Below are 16,407 nucleotides of genomic sequence, written 5' to 3'. Positions count from 1 at the left end.
TTTTAAAGGCCCAAGACTGGCTTTAGAACTTGTACTCTACATTTATTAATGCTATCAAGCGAAACCACAAAAACATATGAGAAGAGAAAGAAGAACATGCACTTTCAATTGCACTACTTAGATTGGCTCGAGTGGGTGGAAAGAAACCCAGGTAACTAAGGTTTGTGAAGCTTTAAGTAATATGCTCAAGCAGTATTTTGCTATGTACGTGTGTCAGGGTGTGGGGGAGAAGCCAGGAGAAAAATGCAAATTGAAATTTATGTCGCCTGGAATTAGAGATGTTCCAAAAAGAATTCAATGACTCATAAAGGGAAAAGTGCTAGTTATTAATAGTAGCGTAATCAATCTATAAGGAATATTGCCTAACCAGAGAGAAAACAAGTTCTTTTGCAAAAGTCTTTTGAGAGTGAGTAAGGTGGGTGTAAAATAAAACTCTTTATAAGATGGGCATGTACCAGTCCACTTGCAGGAGGCAGGGTACAGCTTTCCCACTTGGCATTCATTACACTTGTTGATCTATGACTGCTAAGTGAAAATCAGGGGAAAAAATCAACTTCCCCCTTAAGTTCCCCATAAAACCAAAATGAATAATAGAGTCTGTCATAACACACAAAGAGCTTGGCAGTTTGTTTACTGTAAATTTTGCTACTGATGTTCAATGTACAATTTCTCTTAACTGTAGTTTAATTACCATATATATTGGGTTATACATATATGATGCAGAGAAAAATTACTACAATTGCATTTCGCTTTTACCAGTTTGTTAGCTATGTGACCTTAATCTGAACTTATTTAGATCTCATTTTCCTTATCTAAAAAACAGATGTAAGAATAATATTGCACCTCTTACCTCCAAAGATCAAATTGAATGTATGTGTATTTTTGGCTAGCCTTGCCAATTTTTTTTTTCTCTGAATGAGGTCACATTTACTTTTAGGCCAAAATTACGATTCTCAGACTCTATCTGCCTAACCAAAATAATAAGCCTCTCTCAAAGATTCTATCAATTATTTTTTGAGGGTCTAGAAAAAGGATTTTATCAACTGCAGACATTCTCCTTCTCCTCTCCTGCTCCCATTTACTGCTCCTGCTGTCCAAATCCTTCTAGAAGGGAGTCTTACCACCACCTTGCAGAATGAGGCAGTTGTGAGAACACTTTTCTTCTGTGCCCAGTCAGCTTTCTACAGCTGCTGAACTTCAGTTTCCCGGAGCACTGCTTGATTCCTTGCAGAGCCAGGAAATGTGGTCCTCTTCCCACCTCTGTGATATGCTTTCCACATGGTCCATGAAAAACCCCAACAGCTAGAACACCTATCCTTTCTCCTAGAATCCCATAGTCTCCTGAAGAGCGTCTTTGAGTATTTCCTCTCCTTCCATAGACCACCCCATCCAAGAAACCCAATGCAGAAGAGATGTCTCATCATTCCTTCCAGCCATCTGTCTCCTCCCATCCCTCACCTCAAACACAACCTCTTTTGAGGTTTTCTAATTCCCAGACACAAAGCCCTGAGTAAATACATGAATGTAAACAAATACTGGTGATAACTGTAAGGAGGAGACAGATACACAAACAGCACACAAGACTCCACTCAATCACCTGAAGTTACCTGTTTGTGTGTGGATGCATTCATTTATCCAACAACTATTTCATTTAACAAATTTATTAAACTATCTGGATTTGTGATGAGACACCAAGAACCAATATTATTTGCTTCATAAAGGAGCTTTCGAACCCACTCTTTTGGGTAACTCTTCCTTCCCCTGAATACCCTAGAAAGGTCTCAAAGCCTTTTCTGATTCTTATAACAGTTTGCACCATGAGATATTAAACAATTCTATTTCAATAAAAATTAAAACGTAATCTCTTGGGGGCACTTGGGTGGCTCAGTCCGTTAAGTGTCTGACTCTTGATTTTGGCTCAGGTCATGACCTCACAGTTTGTGGGATTGAGCCCTACATTGGGCTCTTTGCGGACAGTGTGAAACCTGCTTGGGATCCTCTCTCTCCCTCTCTCTCTGTTCCTTCCCTGCTTGTGCTCCCTCTTTATCTCTCAAAATAAATTAAAAAAAACTTAAAAAAAAAATCTCTCAGCCAGTTGAATGCTTCTCCTCATCCCACACCTCCAGCTGTTGTCTCAGCCTGAGAACTGACAGTATATTCTGTCCTTCACCCTCCTTGTTCTATATGCTCTGTACTCTCCTTTTCTGACAGGGAGAGTGGATGCAGAGATAGAGAGTGTTTAAAATAAACTATTTTAAAACAGTTTTAGATATACAGACAAATTGCTAAAATAGTGAGGAGAGTTCCTATGTATCCCATCCCATTTCCACTATTAACGTCTTATGCTAGTCTCGTGCAGCTGTTATCATTAGTGAACCAATATTGATTATTATCTAAAACTTCATACTTAATTCAGACATCCTTAGCTTTTACCTAATTCCCTTTTTCTATTGCAGAATCCCATTCAGTATACCTTACTTTATTTAGGCATTGTGTCTCCTCCTGCCTATGACACTCTCTCAGACTTTCCCAGTTTTTGATAACTAGTTTGGGAAGACTGGTCAGGTATTCTATAAAGTGTTACTCAGTTGGGATTTGTCTGATTTTTCCTCATGCTTAGACTGGGATTTGGGGAGGAAGCCCACAGAGGCAAATTGTCATTTTCATCATGCCACATCAAGGGTACATATTATTAGCATGACTTATTACTCTTGATGTTAACCTCGATCACCTGGATAGGGCATGTTTAGGCAGGTTTCTTTACTGTAAAATACTCTTCTTTCCCCCTTTCCACACTGTAGTTTTTGGAAGAAAGTCACTATGTACAGACCACATTTAAGGAATGGGAATTATGGTCCACTTTGCAGGCAGAGTATCTACATAAACTATTTGCAATTCTTCTACGTGGGAGATTTATCTATTTTCCCCTATTTACTTTTTAAATTTTTTTAATGTTTATTTATTTTTGAGACACAGAGAGAGACAGAGCGTGAATGGCAAAGGGGCAGAGAGAGAGGGGGAGACAGAATCCAAAGCAGGCTCCAGGATCTGAGATCATGACGTGAGCTGAAGTTGGATGCTTAACTGACTGAGCCAACCAGGTGCCTCTCCCCTATTTACTTTTTTATTCAATTATTTATATCTGTATGGATTTGTGAATATTTAGTTTACACTTTATAATCCAATACTACTTTATTTTGTTATTCAAATGATTCCAGCTTCAGACACTGAGAGCTATTTCAGTTGCTTCCTGTGTCCCTCTGACACATCCCCACACATCACAGGGTGCTGTTGACTTTGGTTGTTGTTGGCACCTCTTTCTTTCTGGAAGGGAAGACATTCCAGGCCCATTTTATGCATTCACTCCCCCAGCCCTGGATTCAATCATTTCTCCAAAGAGCTTTGGTTCTTTTTTATCAAAGAATGGTATTAGAAACCAAGATCTTTTGTTTTGCTTTTCCTCATTCTTTTTAATAACTGCTACCTAGTATGTGCTTTATGGATATACCATAATAATCAATTTAACTAGCCACTGATTGGTATGCATCTAGCATTTCACCAATCAGAATCTGAATCCCAGTTCTAGTTTGTAACATAAGGAGAAAAATATTAACAATCCCATGTGTTTTGAACACTGTAAACAAAGTTGGGAAATAAAGCAAATAAAGTGCTTGCTCTGGCAGGAAAATAACACTGCATTAGCCATCCCTCAGTATAGATCTTTTTCCTTCTGTTGTATTACTGCATTGAGTAAATTATTAGAAGCGTGTTTACTGGGAATAAAGTAAAGAGCATTTCTATAGTGTTTGATATATGTCGCCGTTTAGCACTGTAAAAAGTTTGTATCAATGTCTAATGCCAACAGCAATAAAATAATAGCCAATATTTTTCAAATGTTTATTTTGTATTGTTTTGTACTATTACTCTTATGGGTGCTTTATTTCTATTAGCTCATTTGTCTCATAAACGTAAGATAGTGTAGATATTACTAATACGTAGATATTATTATCATCATCAACCCCTTTTACTCATATGAGAAAATTGAGACACAGACAAGTAATTTGCGCTAAGTTATGTGACTAAGAGAAAGAAGAACTTGATTTCAATCCAGTCAATCTCACTTTAGAACTGGGAATTTCATTTTTGCCTTTCATTAACCAATTACATATAATATATCAAACATTTAGATACTAAAATTCTGGCAGGCAAAAAAGAGGGGGCATTAATTGCATAAAATACTATCTCAAGATGGCTTCATTTTTACTTCTTTGAATATTACCACTATGATGTTCTTGTTACTATCATTATTTTGCTTTACTTGTATTTTCCTTTAAGTGAAATGCCTATTCAGGTATATTTTTGCAATAATTAGTTGAAGTTACTTTTTAAGTTGGAGTCTTTGAGGTTTGGCACGTTACCTAACGTTTAGTGATAGGGATCTGGAAATTGAGTCTTTTCTCTCTTGGTGGTACTTCCTCTCTCTCTGCCTACTTGTTTCTGATTCTTGCTCTCTGATGAAGTTAGCTCTTGGGCAGCTCCAACAGTCACACTCAACAGGCACCTTCTAACTAATAGCTTCCACAGCTGCAAACTAATGTATCAGTGACAGAAGTTCCTGGATGTGAATTTTTTATCTAATTTTTCGTCTCCAGATATATTCCTCCTCCAAAGTATGTGCTGTCATGCAGAAATGTCAGATATTAGTCAACATGATTTGTCAACATGATTTTTACCGTAGCACGATAGAATCTCAAGTTATGAAATGTATACAGTCAAACTATACTTAATGTGAATGTAAAATCTGTTTACCAAAGTTGGATATTTTGAGAGGAAAAGAGAAAGCTATATTTATTTCTACTCTGGGCCGGCAGACATAAACAAAGCTGTCCTGAATAAATCTGGACATGGTAAACAATCAACTTGGCAATGTACAAGTGTTTAGGCATTTGAGGGAGTTCTTTGCTTCCACTCTTCATATCAGCAGTTTGCACTAGATTCGTCACCTAGCATCACTCTCCTTGTAAATTCACTCAACTTGTTCTTGTTGAAATGCTGAGGTAGATTCCTTTTTTTTTCTTTTTTTCTTCTTCTCAGAAATGGCTACAATAATTATTCCAATGTTCACTGGCCATTTGATTCTGCCACTTATTCCATTAAGAGGTCAAGTTTATTTTCCCTTCCTTTGAGTTTGGACTGATCTTGTGATGTGCCTTGACCAATAACATGTGGAAGAAGTGATGCTATGTGACATCTGGGGTCCAGGCCTCGAGAGATTTTGCAGCTTCCTCCTTTGCCCTCTTGGGATTGTGCCCTGAGAGCACTTCAGGTGAAGAAGCTCAGGATGGAAATCTCAACAGCTGGGCCAATCCACCCTGAGACCAGCTCCAGCTCACCCACCCGCTGAATGACCAAGTCCAGGAAAAACCAAGAGAAATACCATCCAGTAGAAATAATGAATCATGTATGTTTGTTTAAGCCAGTAAGTTTGGGGTTGATTTGTTACACAACAAAGGATAACTCTAACAAAAGTTTAAAATAAATTAATTTTCTCTCCACATTTCTTTAGACACTTGTAGTTTAATAACTACAATAAAGCTATTTGACATTTATCTAAGGCGTCAACTTTGAAAGACTGCACTACTCCTTAGCGAATGGTCTCTCTGATACCAGTTAAAGCAGCAAACCTGCCCCTGTCAGCTCTTTGGTATAAAGGGGAGAAAAAAAAATGTAGGGACTTAGTCTGTGCCAAGTCAGGGACCATTCCCATCTCCCTACAGGTTTTGCAACTACACAGATTAAAAGGCATTATTCTGTGCTTTTTGTTCTGGCCTCCAAGATTAATGTCATCTTAGTTACCCTCTAACAAAAATCATCTTTTTCTGCCCGGGCTCCAAACTCACTGCTCATTCATTAAAAGCTTCTATTATGATGGACCAAGTATGGAGCTAGAGTAATTCCATCATGTCATTCAACCCAACATCAGTATGTAGGTGACACTGAAGAGAATGAAATTCCTTGCTCCAGTTCCCCAGATAATAACTGGAAGGATAAGGACTGTACTTCAAGGACTATCTTATATGAGCACCTATGACATTTCCTGTCTATTTGTATGTATCTTAATGACCAAATTAAGGGGGCTCTGATTTCTTCAAAAGGTTTTTCTGTATGTCCTGCAAATTCCATGCTTTAACATATGGAGAACTATGTAAATCAGTGGTGCCGCCATTTACTAGAGTTAGAGCTTAGATGAGGCTAATATAAGTTCTTAAACATTTCACAATAAATTTTATAGTCTTTTCAGATAATGTCAGGAGAAATAATAATTGAGATAAATGCCCAAATTTAGATGGCTAAGACCTAGGTAATTTTTTACTTGAATGACTCTTTGAATCAGAACTCCCCTTTATCCTAGACGAGATAATCCCTTCTGAGATAGGATTAAATTCTGGAAGGTGATTCTCAGCAAGTTTCAAAAATAGACTTGCTGCCATATAAACCCCTTTATCTGTAAGCATCTTTCTTTTGGAAAACTCAATGAATGGCATGATGTGTCCTTTAAGAATCAGTGGTGACTCATTAACAATTTGTATTCACTGTGGTAAAATATCTACTGTCTGTCTTTACTGTGCCTTCTTCTGGAATACCAAGAACTATAACAGGCAATATGAACTAAAGTACCGATGACCTGGGAGCTAACTGTCTTTTATAAACAAGAACCTACAATTTGATAAACAAATGCCTTTCACTCCATAGAAATTTGTTCTGAACATAACTACCATTCTAATAAAACCAATATCAAGACAAACTTCCTGCACCAGGAAGAGCTAAACAATTTTAAAATATCAGATTAAAACACAGCTGTTCAAATATATATCCTCAAATATTTCAGATACTAAGAATGTTTGCTAAAGGAATTTTTCAATCATTTCACATGCAACATGCTGGCCTTAAAAGTGCTAAAACTCCATGAGGAAGCTGCTGGCAATATTTCTCTTTCATTAGGAAAGAACACTGAAATCAGTTTACTCTGAATTCACATCAATTTATAAAATGAGAAGTACTACAATTGACAAATCAAAGGCAAATTCTTTAAAACACAAAGAAAAGCAGTGATTTAAAAATGTTTTTAAGTTCTAGTTTTGCTTTTTTCTTAGGAATTAGAAAATCCAACAGCATTAAAAAAATAAATCTAAAGTGTAAGTAAAATAAATCTATATAACATTATATTAGTAAAATTAACTCATACTATATCTTATAGTATTATTTTATTCTTACTTATATGGTATTGTACTGTAAATATAATATTATACTCTGATTTTTTTTACTGAATATTTTGCCATGAGCATACCCCCATAAAAATATTTTTAAAGGCAAAAGCAGAAGCTGTAATGATGCATAAATTCCACCTTATGCATATTGAATAATTTATTTAATCCTTCCCTTCTTTTGTTGGATATTGTGGAGATACATAGAAAACAAATAAGCATTCTATTTAAATATAAAACTAGCTCTAAAATTGAATATAGGCAAATATATAAGTAAACTATATTAAAGGCTATCGTGGTAACTTTTTTACCGGACATTCAGTACTCTCTACTTGATTAAGTCAATTGATTAAGTTAATAGAAAGCATTTACAGATTGTCATGTCTATATGAATATGTATGCCACGTAGCTTCACATGGTTTTAATGTGCTCAAGTCCTGGCTGACATAAAGCCTGATATCAGGCCAACATTGGCCTGATAATTAAATTTCTTTGTCCCTAGAGAATGTAGATTAGATTCTGGTTTGTCAATCTGGTCCAAAATAAAAACTAGAAAACTCTGAAGTTGCTTTTTTTTTTTTTTCAGATATGTAGGTACAAAACAATTTTTAAACTAACAATATGTTAAGCCTTTATGTATAGACCTACTTTCATTTTTTCTTGCATGATACTAGCCTTGTTCTAATGAATAAATTACAGAAAAGGGACACAAATTTATAGAGAAGATAGATTTTAAAAAATACACATTAGCTTTTAGGAACAGGGATGCTAGAGATGGAGGGAAAAAAAAAGATTGTCCCACTATTGTCCTCGGTTGTTTGATAGTCTGTTTTTCAACGTGGATGGTTATGTCCTGCTCTCTGGTGCAAATGCAGAGGACTCTCTATAGACCAGGAACCATGCAGCACATGCCCATAGCATCAGCATCAAATGTGGTTCTATGCTCCCTAGGCACTCCCCACCAAATACCTGACTATTTACTGCTGTATCTCCAGGACCTAAGGTAAGCATTTAAAAAGTTGTGTTTGGTTTGTTTGTTTGTTTTGGTTTTGGTTTTGGTGGGGGCGGGGGCAACACTTTGTTGCTGTTTGGTGAATGAATCACTGGGGGCCTGATGCTATCTAATCATAAACAGCCACAGTGACTGTCACATTTGCCATTAGTGCCCACAGTGACTGCTCCACCTGCCATCAGATTGCCTAAAAGTGAAGGCAGAGACTTCCTTTTGGAGTTTCCAGGCAGAACCACCAGGACCCCTTCCCTCCGTTGAACTCTTCGCATAAGGCAAAGCCAATAAAAGGGCAGGTATTCCTTTCTAACCTCCATGAAAATACCATATCTTCAATATTATAATAAATTTATAGAAAAGAGGCATTACAAACATATATGATAATATAAATGGCCTAAAAATGAAAAGAATTTCTTTCTTTATTTTTAATGTCAGCATTCTCAAATACAAGAGATTTATAAACCTCCTATAGCTTCTAACTACTCTTTCCTTTCCTCAGAACATGTAATCTTGCACCCACTGCTCTCAAAATCAGTCTCTGGCTTGTCTCTAGTATGTCTCTGGGGCCTAGAATAGTAGGTGCTCAGTAAATATTAGTTGACTCCCTAGGTTATAGCAGTACCCTCTGGTCTCTAGTGTCATTCTCCATCTGATCCACCCTGAACAACACCCTCCAGTCTTAAAAGACCAGTTTGGTCACTGCCTTCTCCAACTAAGAGTCAACAAAGCTGCGTTTCATAACAGCGTCCATAGCCACCACCTTTGTTTTCAAGCTTCTCTATTTCCTTGCCATGTCCCACCTTTCCAGTCCATGCTGTTATCACTAACCAAATATACACTCACATTCCCACAGGGCCTTCCCATGGTCTGTCCCAAACCTCCACGCTTGCCAGAATGCAAGCACATTCACGTACATCTTCAGGACTCTTCATGACCGATTCAGAAGAGCCAATTTTCTTTCTCCCTCTCAAAATCCTCTTTATGCTTCAGAAGTTCAAATCTTGCTTTGTGAAATGTCTTTTTTCTTGTCACTCTACATTGAAATTTTCTTTCTTTGAATTCATATATACTTACTGCTTTATTCCTCCTTTGTTTTTCTGTGGTTTGCCTCTACAATTAGATTCTCTCCTCAAAGTCCCCAACAATTTTCCAGTGTGTCAGTATAATTCACATTAAGGCTATGAGGCTGTGTGGGAGGGTCAAAGATACAGAGGCTGTCTAATTACTGGTGAGAGGCTAATTTAATTCACTATCCAGGTCCTGTCAAATGCCCAGTATTGCCATATAAAAGTATTAAAAATGAATTTGAATGTTGCAGCTCAATTGAAATAAAGGCCTGTGAGGATGTGATCACGTGTGCGTAAGTAAATGTGCATTTTTATCCTAAATGACAGAAACCAGCTTTCTCTTCTTCCTCTCTAGGTAATTCTCTTTTCCTCTTTTCTGAAAGAGTACCATGTTCAACTTCACACTGTTGGAAATTATATTCATTCAAAGTACTTAAAACTTGACCGATAGGGGCCTGAAACCAGTACTGTCCCCAAACTGCTTTACTGCTGATAAAAATTATTATCTAAAATGTTTTCCCTGGGTGGAGAAGTAGGGGGATCCATACTTCCCGCACCTCTCAAACAAAGAAGTGCAGAAGCCAAAAGGCTTTGAACACCAGGAGGAAAAGAGACTGAATCTACTAGGAAGAAAATGGAAAGCTGGAAAAAAGGTGGGTAACTGCAAACTGGGGGAGATAAAAAAAGGCTGCGTGGGCATGGAGGGGAGGGACCCCCTTCCACGGAAAGACAAATGGAAGAGAAAGAGTAGCTAGGGAAGTGCAGGACCATATCTGGGCAGGAGAAAGACCTGGGACTGAGACTGAGAGAGATCTGATCTCTAACTGTGGGTCTTTCTTCCGTCTGGAACCAGCTCCCTTTTGGAGCACGTGGGGAGGAGGGGAGCCAGGGGCCTGGGTGCAGTGGTAGTTCAGGGGTTCAGTCCGCAGTTGGAAAAAGTGGTTCCCTCCCTCCCTGGAGGGCTGCACAATAGTACAGAACCCACCTGCGTCCACCACCGCCAGGCTCAGTGGCTGGGCCAAGGGCACAGTCTGCAGCAGGAAAAAGCAGCCTTCTCCCTGGAGTGCTGTGGGAAAAGACAAAGCCTGCCTGTGTCCACCACCCCAGGGGCTCACAGCAAGCACAGCGGTGTAGTCTACAGTAGGAGAAAACAGCCCCCTCCCTGGAGTACTGTGGGAAAAGATAAGGCCTGCCTGTGTCTGCCTCAGTCCGCAGCAGGAGAAAGCGTCCTCCCTGAAGTGCAGCGGCACAGACAAAGCCAGCCAGGACCACATATCACCACACTGAGAGAAGCTTCCCCAGTGCCAGAGTTCATGGAGAGGGACTTTGAATCCTAGCCAAGCACAGGGTCAGGAGAATTGGCGGAGCAAGAAGGACTGCCCTGTCTGCGCCTGCAGCACAGTGAGGATGACTCAAGTGGAGTCTACTGGGTCTGGCTCCATGGAGAAGAGACTGGGCATCACCATTTCCTGCACGATCACCACCACCACCACCACCACCAGGGCAGGGCCTCAGGGATCACTCCCAGGGCCCATACTGGTGGGTCCAGATTATGCCAAACCAAGCCCCCTTGCACTGGGTAACTGCATATCTACCAGAGCGGCACAGACCCTGCGGACAGCTCCTCCTGACAAGCGATGCTCCATAACTCTAGGTCAATTCTGGATATATAGATATATTCTAACATTCTAACCACCCCCCCCCATTTCTCCTCCTTATCTCTTCCCTCCCCTAGGCTGGTCACTCTGGTTATTGGTCTGTCTAAACAGTCTAAACAGACTACTTAATCCATTGTCTTGATACATGTTCTACACCTCCCTCTTTACACTCCTTTCTCTCTCTCGGGAATAATCAAGACATACAGTTTCTCTGCCTGGGTAACTTTATATTCATTTCGTTTTCTCCACCTCTTTTATTTTCCTTTCTCTCTCTCTCTGGATTAAGCCTTTTAGTCTCTCTGCCTAGTCAATGTTCATTTTTTTCTATCCCCGCCCTCCTGTCATTTCTCTCTTTGTATGTGCTCTTCCATCAGCACCACCTCCACCCTCTTCTTTACTTGTAGTTGGTGTTTTGGGTTTTTGTTTGTTTGTTTTTAGTCTTTAGTTGTTTGTTTTTGTTTATTTGTTTGTGTGTTTGCATGCTTTTGTCTCCTGTTTGTCTATCTGTTTTCCTTTACAGGTCTACTCCAAGGAAGAAATCAAAGCACACCTGGTGGAGGGTCCAAAATATCACTACGAGTAGGGTAATAAAATAACCAAAGTCACAACAACAGAGAGCAAATAACAATCTCCGAAAAAAACACCTCCTGAAGGGCCAGCCCCTGGACAGCGTATGACCCTCCTTTAATATAGCAGTGCTCACAGGTGCAGACCACACAGCAAGCTTTTAAAATGCATAAGGGATTTGATGCCTCCTGTTTTGGTCGTCTTCTTCAGAATTACTTTGGCTATTCGCGGTCTTTTGTGGTTCCATACAAATTTTAGGATTGCTTGTTCTAGCTTTGAGAAGAATGCTGGTGCAATTTTGATTGGGATTTCGTTGAATGTGTAGATTGCTTTGGGTAGTATTGACATTTTAACAAGATTTATTCTTCCAATCCCAGACTTCAGCCTCTACTACAAAGGTGTAATCATCAAGACAGCATGGTATTGGCACAAAAACAGACACGTAGACCAATGGAATAGAATAGAAACCCCAGAACTAGACCCACAAATGTATGGCCAACTAATCTTTGACAAAGCAGGAAAAATATCCAATGGAAAAAAGACAGTCTCTTTAACAAATGGTGCTGGGAGAACTGGACAGCAACATGCAGAAGAATGAAACTAGACCACTTTCTCACACCATTCACAAAAATAAACTCAAAATGGATAAAGGACCTAAATGTGAGACAGGAAACCATCAAAACCCTAGAGGAGAAAGCAGGAAAAGACCTCTTTGACCTCAGCCACAGCAATTTCTTACTTGACACATCTCCAAAGGCAAGGGAATTAAAAGCAAAAATGAACTATTGGGACTTCATGATGATAAAAACTTCTGCACTGCAAAGGAAACAATCAACAAAACTAAAAGGCAACCGACAGCATGGCAAAAGATATTTGCAAATGATATATCAGACAAAGGGCTAGTATCCAAAATCTATAAAGAACTCACCAAACTCCACGCCCAAAAAACAAATAATCCAGTGAAGAAATGGGCAGAAGACATGAATAGACACTTTTTCTAAAGAACACATCCAGATGGCCAACAGGCACATGAAAAGATGCTCAATGTCACTCCTCATCAGGGAAATACAAATCAAAACCACACTGAGATATCACCTTATGCCAGTCAGAGTGGCAAAAATGAACAAATCAGGAGACTATAGATGCTGGCGTGGATGTGGAGAAACGGGAACACTCTTGCACCGTTGGTGGGAATGCAAACTGGTGCAACCTCTCTGGAAAACAGTGTGGAGGTTCCCCCAAATTTAAAAATAGATCTACCCTATGACCCAGCAGTAGCACTGTTAGGAATTTACCCAAGTGATACAGGAGTGCTGATGCATAGGGGCACTTGCACCCCAATGTTTATAACAGCACTTTCAACAACAGACAAATTATGGAAAGAGCCTAAATGTCCATCAAGTGATGAATGGATGAAGATGTGGTTTATATATACAATGGAATACTACTTGGCAATGAGAAAGAATGAAATCTGGCCATTTGTAGCAACATGAATGGAACTGGGGAGTGTTATGCTAAGTGAAATAAGTCAGGCAGAGAAAGACAGATACCATATGTTTTCACTCCTATGTGGATCCTGAGAAACTTAATGGAAGACCAGGGGGGAGGGGCAGGGGGGAAAAAAGTTACAGAGAGGGAAGGAGGCAAACCATAAGAGACTCTTAAAGACTGAGAACAGACTGAGGGTTGAAAAGGGGTGGGGAAGAGGGGAAAGCGGGTGATAGGCATGGAGGAGGGCACCTGTTGGAATGAGCACTGGATGTTGTATGGAAACCAATCTGACAATAAATTATATAAAAAATAAAATAAAAAAAATAAAATGTTTACCCTTAAAAGCTTATCTAGAGTACCATCTAATAATAACCATTGTTCTGACTTCCCAAAAACCATTCATCTGCCTAGTAGGATTTATTATCCTAATTTCCTACATATTTTCTCTTGAAGAGGAAAAAATATTTCTTAGAGAGTCAAGAATGTTCTAAGCCCTTTTGTTAGGCTAGTTTGTTTGTTCACTCTCCCTGTCACCTCCATGCACCAGCTGATAAAAGAATGTAATTGTAATTCACCAAGAAGTAGTAACTAGGATAGCTTTCTAACATGGTACTGTTCAACAGAACTGGCTATGATGATGGAAATGCCATATAATTTGCATTGTCAAAGACAGAAGCCACTAGCCAGATCTGGCTATTGAGTACTTGAAGTGTAGCTAGTGAGACTGAGGAACTGGATTTTTCATGTTAGTGAATTTATTTTTTCAAGTATATTTATTTATTTTGAGAAAGAGAGAGCACAAATAGGGGAGGGGAGTGAGAAAAGGAGAGAGAGAATTCCAAGCAGGCTTCATGCTGTCTGTGCAGAGCTCAACACAGGGCTCAAACCCACAGACTCTGAAATCATGACCTGAGTCAAAACCAAGAGTCAGACATTCAACCAACTGAGCCACCCAGGCACCCCTCATTTTAGTTAATTTAAACAGCCACATGCAACTAATGGCTACTATACTGGATAGTGTATTTCTAATATACTCAACACTATTAAGATTTTGTATTCACTGAAAGTACAGAGGTTAAGTAAATAATATTCAAGATAAAATGACAGTTTAAAAATTTTTAATGTTTATTTATTTTTGAGAGAGAGAGAGAGCGGGAGCAGGGGAGGGGCAGAGGAAGGGATACACAGAATCTGAAGAAGGCTCCAGGCTCTGAGCTGTCAGCGCAGAGCCCAATGCAGGGCTTGAACTCATGAATCATGAGATCGTGACCTGAGCCGAAGTTGGACGCTTAACTGACTGAGCCACTCAGGCGCCCCAAAACAACATTATTTTAATAGTAAATGCTTCTCTCACATGAAGTTGATATCGCTGGGTAAATACAAACAAGTATTTGCAAAGAATATTTCCCAGGAGTCAGAAGATGTGTGTTTGCAGCTATATTCCTAACTAGTTGTGTGGCATTGGGAAAATTGCTTTATTTCTCAGGGCCTTAAAAGTTTAGAACACGTGATCACCAGCTTTGAAATTACTTGATTTTATATTAGTCCCATACTTTTTAAACTATCTTGAGGATATTTTTGAGAATCAAGTGAGAAAAAAATATGTACATTTGAACACTTTGCAACTGGAAAGTGGCACATCGATGCAAGTAGAATTAAGGGGAAATATGATCCAGGATCACCAATTCTTACATTTACTAGGATCTTGCTGCTGAAGCCCTAATTCATAAGTTTTTTCAGACCACCACAGAATATATGCCGGTATTTGCAAATAAAAAATCTATAATACTTCAGATCTCATTTTATTTTGTTTGCTTCAAGGAAAAGCAAGTTAGGGCAAACATGTAACACACAATGACTATGTGTTAAACACTTGTCTGGGTTGGGCATTTATAAAATAAATATCTTTTAGGGGCGCCTGGGTGGCTTAGTCGGTTAAGCGTCTGACTTCAGCTCAGGTCATGATCTCACCATTGGTGAGTTCCAGCCCCGAATCAGGCTCTGTGCTATGTGCTGACAGCTCAGAGCCTGGAGCCTGCTTCAAGATTCTGTGTCTCCCTCTCTCTCTTCCCCTCCCCCACTCACACTCAGTCTCTCTCTGCCTCTCAAAAATGAATAAACATTAAAAATAATAATAAAAATAAATAAATAAATAAATATCTTTTAGTTTTTTCATTTGTGTATGAAACATAAACTGGTTTCTCAAATGTTTCAGGTATCTGGGAAGTCCCACTTGAAGGACTGGTCTCTACAGAGCACTGAATAGCACACATGGGATTGTACCCACTGTTTACACACACAGGTGTGGCCAGCAGTGCTGCCTAATAACCCCCTTCAGGAGGAGTGGTGGAGGAAAAAGGTATTTTCCAGTTGTACTTCTCTCATAAGTTGAATTGGAAAGCAGGCCTGCAATGTGAGGGGCCACACCCCAGTAGGTGCATAAATGATCCATTTGTATATGGAAAGAAAATATTAAAACTTCTACTTATATTTAGTGTTTATATAAAAAACTGAGATAAATGAAACTTTACAAACATTTCACATACACGGTGTTGATATCGTTAATTGCCTACTGCACTATCCCTTCTCCCTTTCCCAACTTGGTAACAAAACCTCAACTTTCAGCTCGATTCATTGTCACTTCCTAATCCTCTTTGCAGCTAAACTCTGGCCACTGTAATGCAATCATAGTGCTGCTGCTTCATATGTGAACGCAATGAGGAAACATCCAGCAGTGGCTCTGTACCATGAGGCAGAAGACCCAGCTGAGGATAGAAGACCCATGTGAGGATAGAGCTTTTCCACCATGACCTCATGGAACTACCAAGCAGCCTTTGACTATCAACCTTCAGATTTCACATTGAAGAAAAATTAAATTTCATTTAGTTGAATGGACTACTAACCTGTTTTATTTTTAACATTTATTTATTTATTTTGAGATAGACGGAGAGAGCACCAGCAGAAGGAGGAGAGAGAGAGAAGGAGAATCCCAAGCAGGCTCCACGTGCTCAGTGCAGAGCCTGAGGTGGGGCTCAGGGCTTGAAGTCATGAAACCGTGAGATCATGACCTAAGCCAAAATCAAGAGTCGAATGCTTCACTGACCGAGCCACCCAGGCACCCCATATTTGTTTTAAATAATTGTTCTATTGGATATCGCTAAACCTAAGCTTAACTGAAACCTATAGATTTGTTAGTACTGTATTTTAATTTGCAAATCAGTATACATATAACATATGGATGTTCTCTTTCTCTGATAGTATGTACAATAGTTGCAAAATTACAGGGCTAAAGGACTATTTCATGCTACTACAAAGGTCATCTCTACTTTGAATTATTAGAGGCTAATGGT

This window comes from Prionailurus bengalensis, chromosome B1 (genome assembly GCF_016509475.1).
Source record: "Prionailurus bengalensis isolate Pbe53 chromosome B1, Fcat_Pben_1.1_paternal_pri, whole genome shotgun sequence".
Classification (NCBI taxonomy): domain Eukaryota; kingdom Metazoa; phylum Chordata; class Mammalia; order Carnivora; family Felidae; genus Prionailurus; species Prionailurus bengalensis.
Note: the sequence above shows the minus strand (reverse complement) of the source record.